Source organism: Triturus cristatus, chromosome 8 (assembly GCF_964204655.1).
Source record: "Triturus cristatus chromosome 8, aTriCri1.1, whole genome shotgun sequence".
In the NCBI taxonomy this organism is placed as follows: Eukaryota; Metazoa; Chordata; class Amphibia; order Caudata; family Salamandridae; genus Triturus; species Triturus cristatus.
In genome coordinates, this window is record NC_140591.1 from 735,462,121 (window position 1) to 735,475,021 (window position 12,901).

At 45.8% G+C, this 12,901-nt stretch overlaps 7 non-coding genes across 7 annotated transcripts; all 7 read left to right on the plus strand.

The window, feature by feature from the left end:
• The first annotated feature begins 1,261 nt into the window (after positions 1 to 1,261).
• On the plus strand, positions 1,262 to 1,334 carry TRNAV-CAC (transfer RNA valine (anticodon CAC)). Its single transcript has one exon. It is a non-coding gene; the product is annotated as a tRNA-Val (tRNA).
• A 1,980-nt stretch (positions 1,335 to 3,314) lies between these two features.
• On the plus strand, positions 3,315 to 3,386 carry TRNAP-UGG (transfer RNA proline (anticodon UGG)). The gene has a single exon. It is a non-coding gene; the product is annotated as a tRNA-Pro (tRNA).
• Positions 3,387 to 3,658: 272 nt separating this feature from the next.
• Positions 3,659 to 3,731, plus strand: TRNAV-CAC (transfer RNA valine (anticodon CAC)). The gene has a single exon. It is a non-coding gene; the product is annotated as a tRNA-Val (tRNA).
• A 1,980-nt stretch (positions 3,732 to 5,711) lies between these two features.
• TRNAP-UGG (transfer RNA proline (anticodon UGG)) lies at positions 5,712 to 5,783 on the plus strand. Its single transcript has one exon. It is a non-coding gene; the product is annotated as a tRNA-Pro (tRNA).
• Positions 5,784 to 6,055: 272 nt separating this feature from the next.
• Positions 6,056 to 6,128, plus strand: TRNAV-CAC (transfer RNA valine (anticodon CAC)). The gene has a single exon. It is a non-coding gene; the product is annotated as a tRNA-Val (tRNA).
• A 1,980-nt stretch (positions 6,129 to 8,108) lies between these two features.
• TRNAP-UGG (transfer RNA proline (anticodon UGG)) lies at positions 8,109 to 8,180 on the plus strand. The gene has a single exon. It is a non-coding gene; the product is annotated as a tRNA-Pro (tRNA).
• A 272-nt stretch (positions 8,181 to 8,452) lies between these two features.
• TRNAV-CAC (transfer RNA valine (anticodon CAC)) lies at positions 8,453 to 8,525 on the plus strand. Its single transcript has one exon. It is a non-coding gene; the product is annotated as a tRNA-Val (tRNA).
• The last annotated feature ends 4,376 nt before the right edge of the window (positions 8,526 to 12,901 follow it).

Below are 12,901 nucleotides of genomic sequence, written 5' to 3' on the forward strand. Positions count from 1 at the left end.
TGTACCTTGGGGATTCATCAAAACCTGGCATCATAAGCAGCTTTCTACTGCCACAGACTGGACAGCGAAACAATTTAAAATATCCCAGAAAAAGAAAATAAGCATGCTTAATCAGAGCTTTCTGGACAGGAAGGACATTTGAGCAAGTGAGGAATAAGCACTGCTTTTGTTAATTTGCATAGGCAGAATAGAGACTTCTGGGAAAAGGCCGAAATTACAGTCACAGAAAATGGCTGCATCTATAGAGAACGCTAAGAAGTGTTGGCAGCTTTTCCTCTGACCCTGGCCACTTTTACAAGCAATCCTATGATAGTCAGCAGGACCCACCCTAAAAAGGAAGGGGCATCCACTTGGACCCTTTCCACCTTTTCTAAATCTCGCCTGATCGAGCACTGATTGAGCAGATAAGCACATGTCATTCTCATTTCAGAAAGGTATTGGTTAGCTTGCTGCTAGCAGCTCAGTTATGTTATGATGTTAGAGGCTATGCAAGGAATGCTTTAGTCCAGCGATATGCAGTTTTTATTGCGCCTTGCATTCAGCAGGAAGATCTTTAGCTTGAATCTGTGGCCTAGGTATTCACCTTGGTATTTCTTTTGGCACAAAGTGAAGGAGTATTTAAGAGAAAATGCACAATGTGTTTCTTATGTTGTTATGAACAACTTGTTACTCTTTCTCATTAAGCTTCAGCCACTGAAGAAATATATAAATAAGGGCTGACTTCCTGTAAGACGTGTCCAAAGCTGGGACGGAATAAAAGGAGACACTTGTAAATGATAGTGCTATCGTTTGAGAAAGGGTAAGTTGAGACTGACTTTCATGCGTATTCACAGACCAAGCATCATAAAGATACCAGCATGATCTTCATTGCGGGCTTAGAGCCGGTATTAGCTTTTGAGAGGTAAGAGGATTTTGAGGGCTCGTTGGTCTAGGGGTATGATTCTCGCTTTGGGTGCGAGAGGTCCCGGGTTCAAATCCCGGATGAGCCCTTTTCTTGGTACTCTTTTCAAGTTGTTTTGAAGTTTGCGTTTCAAAACCAACATCAATTTTTTCTTTGCAGTAGTGGATAATTCTTTGCTAGAGTCTCATGCTTCAGCCCTGCCCAGTCTGAGCTAATACCAAACATCTGGTCTTGCATGGCATGTACGAGCGTTCAGCTAGGGATGTCGGGCAGGTTGCATGAAAGAAATCTAAAGCCAGAGGCCCATGGAATAGCCAGTTCGGAGCAGTTTCATTACAGAAAAATCAACTGTAGGTATCTGTTTCTGTAGTGTAGTGGTTATCACGTTCGCCTCACACGCGAAAGGTCCCCGGTTCGAAACCGGGCAGAAACAGTTGTTATATTGTGTTGGCTACAATGTTGATAGGTGCCGTTTTGCCATGGAATTGTCCAAGCCCTGAAGATTATTTCATGCAATCTCGTTCCAAGAAAGGGAATTCTCTCAAAACACTAAAGTAATCGGCGTGTGGATGTATCTGTTGGTTCTCAGACCTTGCTTTCAAAAGAGCCCTGCAATCGGTTCACTGCTCACCTAGAACAAGCATTAACATGGAGAATTGTTGGCACCAACAGGAATCTTATTTTAGTGGAGTGTTTCTGGCTTTGAGTGCAGAGGCCCTCGGCTCAATTCCAAGATGATCCTTCTCAAGGTGATGATACAAATGCATTCTCACCTTTACGTTTAATGTCAGAATCATTTATTTCCAGTTGGTGGTGTAAGAATGTTTGCAACAGTATGGCGATTTTTCCTAGCCATGCATGAATGAAAGCATATCACTCGCCTTTAGGTGTTTTTCTAATACATTGATATTTGCATCTTCCTTCCTAGCCTGCATGTTTGACTATCTTACAGGCTGCATGTAATAAGTATCACATCAGGGCCCTTCTTCTACTCAATTCACAACTGTTCTATCACGACATAGATAAGAAAGCTGCATCTGCTTTTGTTGTGTAGTGGTAATCAGGTTTACCTGACGTGTGAAAGCCCCATGCTTTGAAAGTACACAGTAACAAAGAAACCGATGACTTTTATAATAAGGTGTCATGTGTGTCTCTTACTTTGCACAAAAAGTGCCAGAGATGACTTCATTTGCAGTCACTTGAAAAGTAGGGATTCTCCAATAAATGGTAAATGGTTGAAACAAATCTGAAGAAATGCATGACATACCTGTGTGTGTGTGTGTATGCATGTATGTATATATAGGGAGAGAGAGAGCGTCAATATAAACAGACTTTATTTCAATCAAGCTGTCTTTTCTATCCTTCAGGAGCAGAATGTTCTGATCATCAGCGCTCCAGAATGTAGTGTTTTCTTGGCAAGCATCACATATTGTGATGTGTTAGCTAAAAGTTCCATATCCTAGAGACTGATATATTCCTCTGTACTTGTACCTTGGGGATTCATCAAAACCTGGCATCATAAGCAGCTTTCTACTGCCACAGACTGGACAGCGAAACAATTTAAAATATCCCAGAAAAAGAAAATAAGCATGCTTAATCAGAGCTTTCTGGACAGGAAGGACATTTGAGCAAGTGAGGAATAAGCACTGCTTTTGTTAATTTGCATAGGCAGAATAGAGACTTCTGGGAAAAGGCCGAAATTACAGTCACAGAAAATGGCTGCATCTATAGAGAACGCTAAGAAGTGTTGGCAGCTTTTCCTCTGACCCTGGCCACTTTTACAAGCAATCCTATGATAGTCAGCAGGACCCACCCTAAAAAGGAAGGGGCATCCACTTGGACCCTTTCCACCTTTTCTAAATCTCGCCTGATCGAGCCTAATTGAGCACTGATTGAGCAGATAAGCACATGTCATTCTCATTTCAGAAAGGTATTGGTTAGCTTGCTGCTAGCAGCTCAGTTATGTTATGATGTTAGAGGCTATGCAAGGAATGCTTTAGTCCAGCGATATGCAGTTTTTATTGCGCCTTGCATTCAGCAGGAAGATCTTTAGCTTGAATCTGTGGCCTAGGTATTCACCTTGGTATTTCTTTTGGCACAAAGTGAAGGAGTATTTAAGAGAAAATGCACAATGTGTTTCTTATGTTGTTATGAACAACTTGTTACTCTTTCTCATTAAGCTTCAGCCACTGAAGAAATATATAAATAAGGGCTGACTTCCTGTAAGACGTGTCCAAAGCTGGGACGGAATAAAAGGAGACACTTGTAAATGATAGTGCTATCGTTTGAGAAAGGGTAAGTTGAGACTGACTTTCATGCGTATTCACAGACCAAGCATCATAAAGATACCAGCATGATCTTCATTGCGGGCTTAGAGCCGGTATTAGCTTTTGAGAGGTAAGAGGATTTTGAGGGCTCGTTGGTCTAGGGGTATGATTCTCGCTTTGGGTGCGAGAGGTCCCGGGTTCAAATCCCGGACGAGCCCTTTTCTTGGTACTCTTTTCAAGTTGTTTTGAAGTTTGCGTTTCAAAACCAACATCAATTTTTTCTTTGCAGTAGTGGATAATTCTTTGCTAGAGTCTCATGCTTCAGCCCTGCCCAGTCTGAGCTAATACCAAACATCTGGTCTTGCATGGCATGTACGAGCGTTCAGCTAGGGATGTCGGGCAGGTTGCATGAAAGAAATCTAAAGCCAGAGGCCCATGGAATAGCCAGTTCGGAGCAGTTTCATTACAGAAAAATCAACTGTAGGTATCTGTTTCTGTAGTGTAGTGGTTATCACGTTCGCCTCACACGCGAAAGGTCCCCGGTTCGAAACCGGGCAGAAACAGTTGTTATATTGTGTTGGCTACAATGTTGATAGGTGCCGTTTTGCCATGGAATTGTCCAAGCCCTGAAGATTATTTCATGCAATCTCGTTCCAAGAAAGGGAATTCTCTCAAAACACTAAAGTAATCGGCGTGTGGATGTATCTGTTGGTTCTCAGACCTTGCTTTCAAAAGAGCCCTGCAATCGGTTCACTGCTCACCTAGAACAAGCATTAACATGGAGAATTGTTGGCACCAACAGGAATCTTATTTTAGTGGAGTGTTTCTGGCTTTGAGTGCAGAGGCCCTCGGCTCAATTCCAAGATGATCCTTCTCAAGGTGATGATACAAATGCATTGTCACCTTTACGTTTAATGTCAGAATCATTTATTTCCAGTTGGTGGTGTAAGAATGTTTGCAACAGTATGGCGATTTTTCCTAGCCATGCATGAATGAAAGCATATCACTCGCCTTTAGGTGTTTTTCTAATACATTGATATTTGCATCTTCCTTCTTAGCCTGCATGTTTGACTATCTTACAGGCTGCATGTAATAAGTATCACATCAGGGCCCTTCTTCTGCTCAATTCACAACTGTTCTATCACGACATAGATAAGAAAGCTGCATCTGCTTTTGTTGTGTAGTGGTAATCAGGTTTACCTGACGTGTGAAAGCCCCATGCTTTGAAAGTACACAGTAACAAAGAAACCGATGACTTTTATAAAAAGGTGTCATGTGTGTCTCTTACTTTGCACAAAAAGTGCCAGAGATGACTTCATTTGCAGTCACTTGAAAAGTAGGGATTCTCCAATAAATGGTAAATGGTTGAAACAAATCTGAAGAAATGCATGACATACCTGTGTGTGTGTGTGTACGCATGTATGTATATATAGGGAGAGAGAGAGCGTCAATATAAACAGACTTTATTTCAATCAAGCTGTCTTTTCTATCCTTCAGGAGCAGAATGTTCTGATCATCAGCGCTCCAGAATGTAGTGTTTTCTTGGCAAGCATCACATATTGTGATGTGTTAGCTAAAAGTTCCATATCCTAGAGACTGATATATTCCTCTGTACTTGTACCTTGGGGATTCATCAAAACCTGGCATCATAAGCAGCTTTCTACTGCCACAGACTGGACAGCGAAACAATTTAAAATATCCCAGAAAAAGAAAATAAGCATGCTTAATCAGAGCTTTCTGGACAGGAAGGACATTTGAGCAAGTGAGGAATAAGCACTGCTTTTGTTAATTTGCATAGGCAGAATAGAGACTTCTGGGAAAAGGCCGAAATTACAGTCACAGAAAATGGCTGCATCTATAGAGAACGCTAAGAAGTGTTGGCAGCTTTTCCTCTGACCCTGGCCACTTTTACAAGCAATCCTATGATAGTCAGCAGGACCCACCCTAAAAAGGAAGGGGCATCCACTTGGACCCTTTCCACCTTTTCTAAATCTCGCCTGATCGAGCCTGATTGAGCACTGGTTGAGCAGATAAGCACATGTCATTCTCATTTCAGAAAGGTATTGGTTAGCTTGCTGCTAGCAGCTCAGTTATGTTATGATGTTAGAGGCTATGCAAGGAATGCTTTAGTCCAGCGATATGCAGTTTTTATTGCGCCTTGCATTCAGCAGGAAGATCTTTAGCTTGAATCTGTGGCCTAGGTATTCACCTTGGTATTTCTTTTGGCACAAAGTGAAGGAGTATTTGAGAGAAAATGCACAATGTGTTTCTTATGTTGTTATGAACAACTTGTTACTCTTTCTCATTAAGCTTCAGCCACTGAAGAAATATATAAATAAGGGCTGACTTCCTGTAAGACGTGTCCAAAGCTGGGACGGAATAAAAGGAGACACTTGTAAATGATAGTGCTATCGTTTGAGAAAGGGTAAGTTGAGACTGACTTTCATGCGTATTCACAGACCAAGCATCATAAAGATACCAGCATGATCTTCATTGCGGGCTTAGAGCCGGTATTAGCTTTTGAGAGGTAAGAGGATTTTGAGGGCTCGTTGGTCTAGGGGTATGATTCTCGCTTTGGGTGCGAGAGGTCCCGGGTTCAAATCCCGGACGAGCCCTTTTCTTGGTACTCTTTTCAAGTTGTTTTGAAGTTTGCGTTTCAAAACCAACATCAATTTTTTCTTTGCAGTAGTGGATAATTCTTTGCTAGAGTCTCATGCTTCAGCCCTGCCCAGTCTGAGCTAATACCAAACATCTGGTCTTGCATGGCATGTACGAGCGTTCAGCTAGGGATGTCGGGCAGGTTGCATGAAAGAAATCTAAAGCCAGAGGCCCATGGAATAGCCAGTTCGGAGCAGTTTCATTACAGAAAAATCAACTGTAGGTATCTGTTTCTGTAGTGTAGTGGTTATCACGTTCGCCTCACACGCGAAAGGTCCCCGGTTCGAAACCGGGCAGAAACAGTTGTTATATTGTGTTGGCTACAATGTTGATAGGTGCCGTTTTGCCATGGAATTGTCCAAGCCCTGAAGATTATTTCATGCAATCTCGTTCCAAGAAAGGGAATTCTCTCAAAACACTAAAGTAATCAGCGTGTGGATGTATCTGTTGGTTCTCAGACCTTGCTTTCAAAAGAGCCCTGCAATCGGTTCACTGCTCACCTAGAACAAGCATTAACATGGAGAATTGTTGGCACCAACAGGAATCTTATTTTAGTGGAGTGTTTCTGGCTTTGAGTGCAGAGGCCCTCGGCTCAATTCCAAGATGATCCTTCTCAAGGTGATGATACAAATGCATTGTCACCTTTACGTTTAATGTCAGAATCATTTATTTCCAGTTGGTGGTGTAAGAATGTTTGCAACAGTATGGCGATTTTTCCTAGCCATGCATGAATGAAAGCATATCACTCGCCTTTAGGTGTTTTTCTAATACATTGATATTTGCATCTTCCTTCTTAGCCTGCATGTTTGACTATCTTACAGGCTGCATGTAATAAGTATCACATCAGGGCCCTTCTTCTACTCAATTCACAACTGTTCTATCACGACATAGATAAGAAAGCTGCATCTGCTTTTGTTGTGTAGTGGTAATCAGGTTTACCTGACGTGTGAAAGCCCCATGCTTTGAAAGTACACAGTAACAAAGAAACCGATGACTTTTATAAAAAGGTGTCATGTGTGTCTCTTACTTTGCACAAAAAGTGCCAGAGATGGCTTCATTTGCAGTCACTTGAAAAGTAGGGATTCTCCAATAAATGGTAAATGGTTTAAACAAATCTGAAGAAATGCATGACATACCTGTGTGTGTGTGTGTACGCATGTATGTATATATAGGGAGAGAGAGAGCGTCAATATAAACAGACTTTATTTCAATCAAGCTGTCTTTTCTATCCTTCAGGAGCAGAATGTTCTGATCATCAGCGCTCCAGAATGTAGTGTTTTCTTGGCAAGCATCACATATTGTGATGTGTTAGCTAAAAGTTCCATATCCTAGAGACTGATATATTCCTCTGTACTTGTACCTTGGGGATTCATCAAAACCTGGCATCATAAGCAGCTTTCTACTGCCACAGACTGGACAGCGAAACAATTTAAAATATCCCAGAAAAAGAAAATAAGCATGCTTAATCAGAGCTTTCTGGACAGGAAGGACATTTGAGCAAGTGAGGAATAAGCACTGCTTTTGTTAATTTGCATAGGCAGAATAGAGACTTCTGGGAAAAGGCCGAAATTACAGTCACAGAAAATGGCTGCATCTATAGAGAACGCTAAGAAGTGTTGGCAGCTTTTCCTCTGACCCTGGCCACTTTTACAAGCAATCCTATGATAGTCAGCAGGACCCACCCTAAAAAGGAAGGGGCATCCACTTGGACCCTTTCCACCTTTTCTAAATCTCGCCTGATCGAGCCTGATTGAGCACTGATTGAGCAGATAAGCACATGTCATTCTCATTTCAGAAAGGTATTGGTTAGCTTGCTGCTAGCAGCTCAGTTATGTTATGATGTTAGAGGCTATGCAAGGAATGCTTTAGTCCAGCGATATGCAGTTTTTATTGCGCCTTGCATTCAGCAGGAAGATCTTTAGCTTGAATCTGTGGCCTAGGTATTCACCTTGGTATTTCTTTTGGCACAAAGTGAAGGAGTATTTAAGAGAAAATGCACAATGTGTTTCTTATGTTGTTATGAACAACTTGTTACTCTTTCTCATTAAGCTTCAGCCACTGAAGAAATATATAAATAAGGGCTGACTTCCTGTAAGACGTGTCCAAAGCTGGGACGGAATAAAAGGAGACACTTGTAAATGATAGTGCTATCGTTTGAGAAAGGGTAAGTTGAGACTGACTTTCATGCGTATTCACAGACCAAGCATCATAAAGATACCAGCATGATCTTCATTGCGGGCTTAGAGCCGGTATTAGCTTTTGAGAGGTAAGAGGATTTTGAGGGCTCGTTGGTCTAGGGGTATGATTCTCGCTTTGGGTGCGAGAGGTCCCGGGTTCAAATCCCGGACGAGCCCTTTTCTTGGTACTCTTTTCAAGTTGTTTTGAAGTTTGCGTTTCAAAACCAACATCAATTTTTTCTTTGCAGTAGTGGATAATTCTTTGCTAGAGTCTCATGCTTCAGCCCTGCCCAGTCTGAGCTAATACCAAACATCTGGTCTTGCATGGCATGTACGAGCGTTCAGCTAGGGATGTCGGGCAGGTTGCATGAAAGAAATCTAAAGCCAGAGGCCCATGGAATAGCCAGTTCGGAGCAGTTTCATTACAGAAAAATCAACTGTAGGTATCTGTTTCTGTAGTGTAGTGGTTATCACGTTCGCCTCACACGCGAAAGGTCCCCGGTTCGAAACCGGGCAGAAACAGTTGTTATATTGTGTTGGCTACAATGTTGATAGGTGCCGTTTTGCCATGGAATTGTCCAAGCCCTGAAGATTATTTCATGCAATCTCGTTCCAAGAAAGGGAATTCTCTCAAAACACTAAAGTAATCGGCGTGTGGATGTATCTGTTGGTTCTCAGACCTTGCTTTCAAAAGAGCCCTGCAATCGGTTCACTGCTCACCTAGAACAAGCATTAACATGGAGAATTGTTGGCACCAACAGGAATCTTATTTTAGTGGAGTGTTTCTGGCTTTGAGTGCAGAGGCCCTCGGCTCAATTCCAAGATGATCCTTCTCAAGGTGATGATACAAATGCATTGTCACCTTTACGTTTAATGTCAGAATCATTTATTTCCAGTTGGTGGTGTAAGAATGTTTGCAACAGTATGGCGATTTTTCCTAGCCATGCATGAATGAAAGCATATCACTCGCCTTTAGGTGTTTTTCTAATACATTGATATTTGCATCTTCCTTCTTAGCCTGCATGTTTGACTATCTTACAGGCTGCATGTAATAAGTATCACATCAGGGCCCTTCTTCTACTCAATTCACAACTGTTCTATCACGACATAGATAAGAAAGCTGCATCTGCTTTTGTTGTGTAGTGGTAATCAGGTTTACCTGACGTGTGAAAGCCCCATGCTTTGAAAGTACACAGTAACAAAGAAACTGATGACTTTTATAAAAAGGTGTCATGTGTGTCTCTTACTTTGCACAAAAAGTGCCAGAGATGACTTCATTTGCAGTCACTTGAAAAGTAGGGATTCTCCAATAAATGGTAAATGGTTGAAACAAATCTGAAGAAATGCATGACATACCTGTGTGTGTGTGTGTACGCATGTATGTATATATAGGGAGAGAGAGAGCGTCAATATAAACAGACTTTATTTCAATCAAGCTGTCTTTTCTATCCTTCAGGAGCAGAATGTTCTGATCATCAGCGCTCCAGAATGTAGTGTTTTCTTGGCAAGCATCACATATTGTGATGTGTTAGCTAAAAGTTCCATATCCTAGAGACTGATATATTCCTCTGTACTTGTACCTTGGGGATTCATCAAAACCTGGCATCATAAGCAGCTTTCTACTGCCACAGACTGGACAGCGAAACAATTTAAAATATCCCAGAAAAAGAAAATAAGCATGCTTAATCAGAGCTTTCTGGACAGGAAGGACATTTGAGCAAGTGAGGAATAAGCACTGCTTTTGTTTTTTTTTTTTTTTTTTTTTTTTTTAAACCGTTTATTACATGTTAAAAAGGGTTACAAGTATGGGCCTACAACCATCCGGCCGGCCGCTAGAGTGGCAGAAGCATATGACATACCTACAGTAAGAGTCTCTTGGCGGTGCAGATCGGTAAATCAGGAGATATCAATGGCGCAGGCCCCATAACTCCAAGCCCACAATACGGTTTCCTTTTTCCAAACAGAACAACACAAAAAACCACACCCGCAAGGCAACCCGCCATCCAAAGTGACGGCACGTGCTCCTTAAGTGAGGGATCCCAACCAGCAGCCAAACTCTGAAGAGGGGAATGGGAATAGATCAGGGACAGGGGAACCACATGCCCGCGGCTGGGGGAGGGGGTCGGCTAAGGGGACGGAGCCGGTGAGGCGGCCGGTAGCAGTGGCGGCTCACAAATACCCCCGCGATAGGCGTTCCAGGGGCCCCAGATTTTCACCCACGCCCCAGGCTTACCCCTCGCAACATACACCACCTTTTCACGAAACATACACCAATCCATGTGTTCTTTCCAGGCCGACACCGCCGGGGGTCTCTGGGATCCCCACAATTGAGCAATGTCACGCTTAGCTATCATGTATCCCAGAGTCACCCACCGCGTCTGCGGGACCGAATAGTCATTTGGTTCCCACACATTCAGCAAGCATCTCCTCGCTTCAGGCAACAGCGCAACACGCGTCACCACACGCAGGACCTCATGCACACCACGCCAGAATCGCTCCACCTGTGGGCATTCCCACAGAATATGCATGAAAGTTGCCAAGGCACCACAGCCACGCTTACACAATCCGTCACCAACAAAGCCCATACGTAGAAGCCTTGGCCCCGTCACGTAAACCCGGTGGAGGATCTTAAGCTGGACGAAGCGAAGGCGAGCCGGGATGGCCACCTCCTTCGGAGAGGCCACCGCGGAAATCCAGTCCTCGTCGTCCAGTTCCAGCCCGTCGGCAACCCAGGCCTCGCGGAGACTAGTCAGCAGGCACGATCTGTCGTTGATCAGTTTTTTATATATAAGGGAGATCGTGCTGTCTGGGACATGGCCATCCAGCACTCTGTCCTCCAGGGGGGAAGACTCCGGAACGGACGCAACATCAGGGAAGACGGAGCCCAGCGCGTGGCGGACTTGTAAGTACCGAAAGTACTCACTGCCTTGCAGCTGAAATTCCGTCCGCAGCGTCTCAAAAGTTTTAAATCCACCCCTTGTCCAGAGGTCTCCCACTGTGCTGATTCCGATCGTGTCCCACTTCTCGAAGCCCTTCGATGTCCACAGGGAGCCCAACCTCTCAGACGCATATAGCGGTGTCGCCCGGGTCAAACGGTCCTTCCACCCCATCGCTGCATTAGCCGCGTGCCAGACACGCACCATGACACGCGTCGGTCCCGTCAGACGGGAGTCGGGCGCGCCAGAGTAGAGCGCTCGATTGTAGTCGCCACCGGGCAGGAGCATCTTGTCCATTTCAAATGCCGGGTTCAGGGCGGGCCCGTAAAGGCCATGATTAATCGCAGCTAGCTGGGAGGCCCAGTAATACCGTTTAATGTCCGGGAGGGCAACCCCCCCATCGTACCACGGGAGCGTCAATTTAGCCAGAGCAATACGCGGCCTCCCGTCCCAGAACAGGCGCCGCTGCAGGCTCTCCACCTCACGGAAGTAGCGCGCCGGAACCAAGTCCATAGTGTTCTGAAGCGCATACAGAAAGCGCGGCAAGGACATCATCTTAAACAAGGCCGCTCGGCCAAGCGGCGAAAGCGGAAGACGCCGCCAGCGCGCAACGTCCTCCCGCAAGCGCTGGAGGGGGGGTAGCAAGTTCCGCTCGTAGCGGGCCTCCGGGTCTAGAGTAATATATATACCCAGGTACCGGAACCCCTGGGAGGCAATCTGGATCGGGCAGTCCCGTGGTAGGGCCGGAGCCTCCCCGGAGAGCACATACACGCAGGATTTCGCCCAGTTGATGACAAGGCCTGAGTTACGACCGAAGGAGCGCAAAACATCAACCAGGACAATCAGCGAGTTACGCGGGGAGGCGAGATACAAAAGGATATCATCGGCGTAGAGGGACACGCGGTCCTCATGCTCGGGGGTCCAGCGGAGACCACGGATGGAGGGGTGCCACCGCAGCCACTCCGCCAAGGGCTCCAAGGCCAATGCAAACAGGAGCGGTGACAAGGGGCAACCCTGACGCGTGCCCCGCCCCAGCGCAAAGGGGGCCGAGACTCGCCCATTCACCACCACCTGCGCCAATGGGCCCGAATACAACAATTTGACCCAGCTAATGAATCCCGGTCCAAATCCAAATTTCGCCAGCATCGCCCAGATGTATGGCCATTCAAGTGTGTCAAACGCCATGGTGGCGTCCAAGGACGCCAAGATGGCCGGCTCCCGCACAAACGGGACACGCGCGAGCACCCCATGCAAGCGTCGCAGATTAAGAGCCGTGTTGCGATGGGGTATAAAGCCGGATTGGTCTTGGTGGACCAAATCCCCCACCACGCCAACCAGCCGGTTGGCCAGTACCTTGGCGAGGATTTTGGGTTCCGCGTTCAAGAGCGAGATAGGCCTATAGGATGTAACCCGCTCACGGGGTCTCCCCTCTTTGTGGATCACCACGATTGTAGCCAGACGCTGGTCCGGCGGGAGGGAACCCTGCGAGTGGGCCGCCAGGAACATGGCGCGCAGGTGGGGCGCCAGTACATCCGGTCGCAGCTTGTAAAGCTCGATGGGGATACCATTGGGGCCCATGGCCTTGCCGGATGCGACCGAGCGAATAGCCAGGGCAATTTCGTCCGAGGTGGGAGGAGCGTCCAACAAATCCCTGTCCTCCACCGTAAGGGAGGGCAGCGCGATGTCCCGAAGCAGGGCATGGGAATCTTCCTCCGAGCAGGGAGAAACCGGGGAGTACACCTCGCGGAAGTAATCCGCGAAGCAGGAGACAATGGCTTCCGGCTCGGTGACAGGCACACCATCCATCCCCTCAATCAAAGGAACCACACGACTCGCTCTCTCCCTCTTGTCCAACCACGCAATCAATTTACCAGCCTTATCACCCACATCATACAGTCGCCCCTGTTGCTCTCTACTGAGGCCCCTGGCCGCCTCCGTGACGAGGGCCCTATAGGCCGCCTG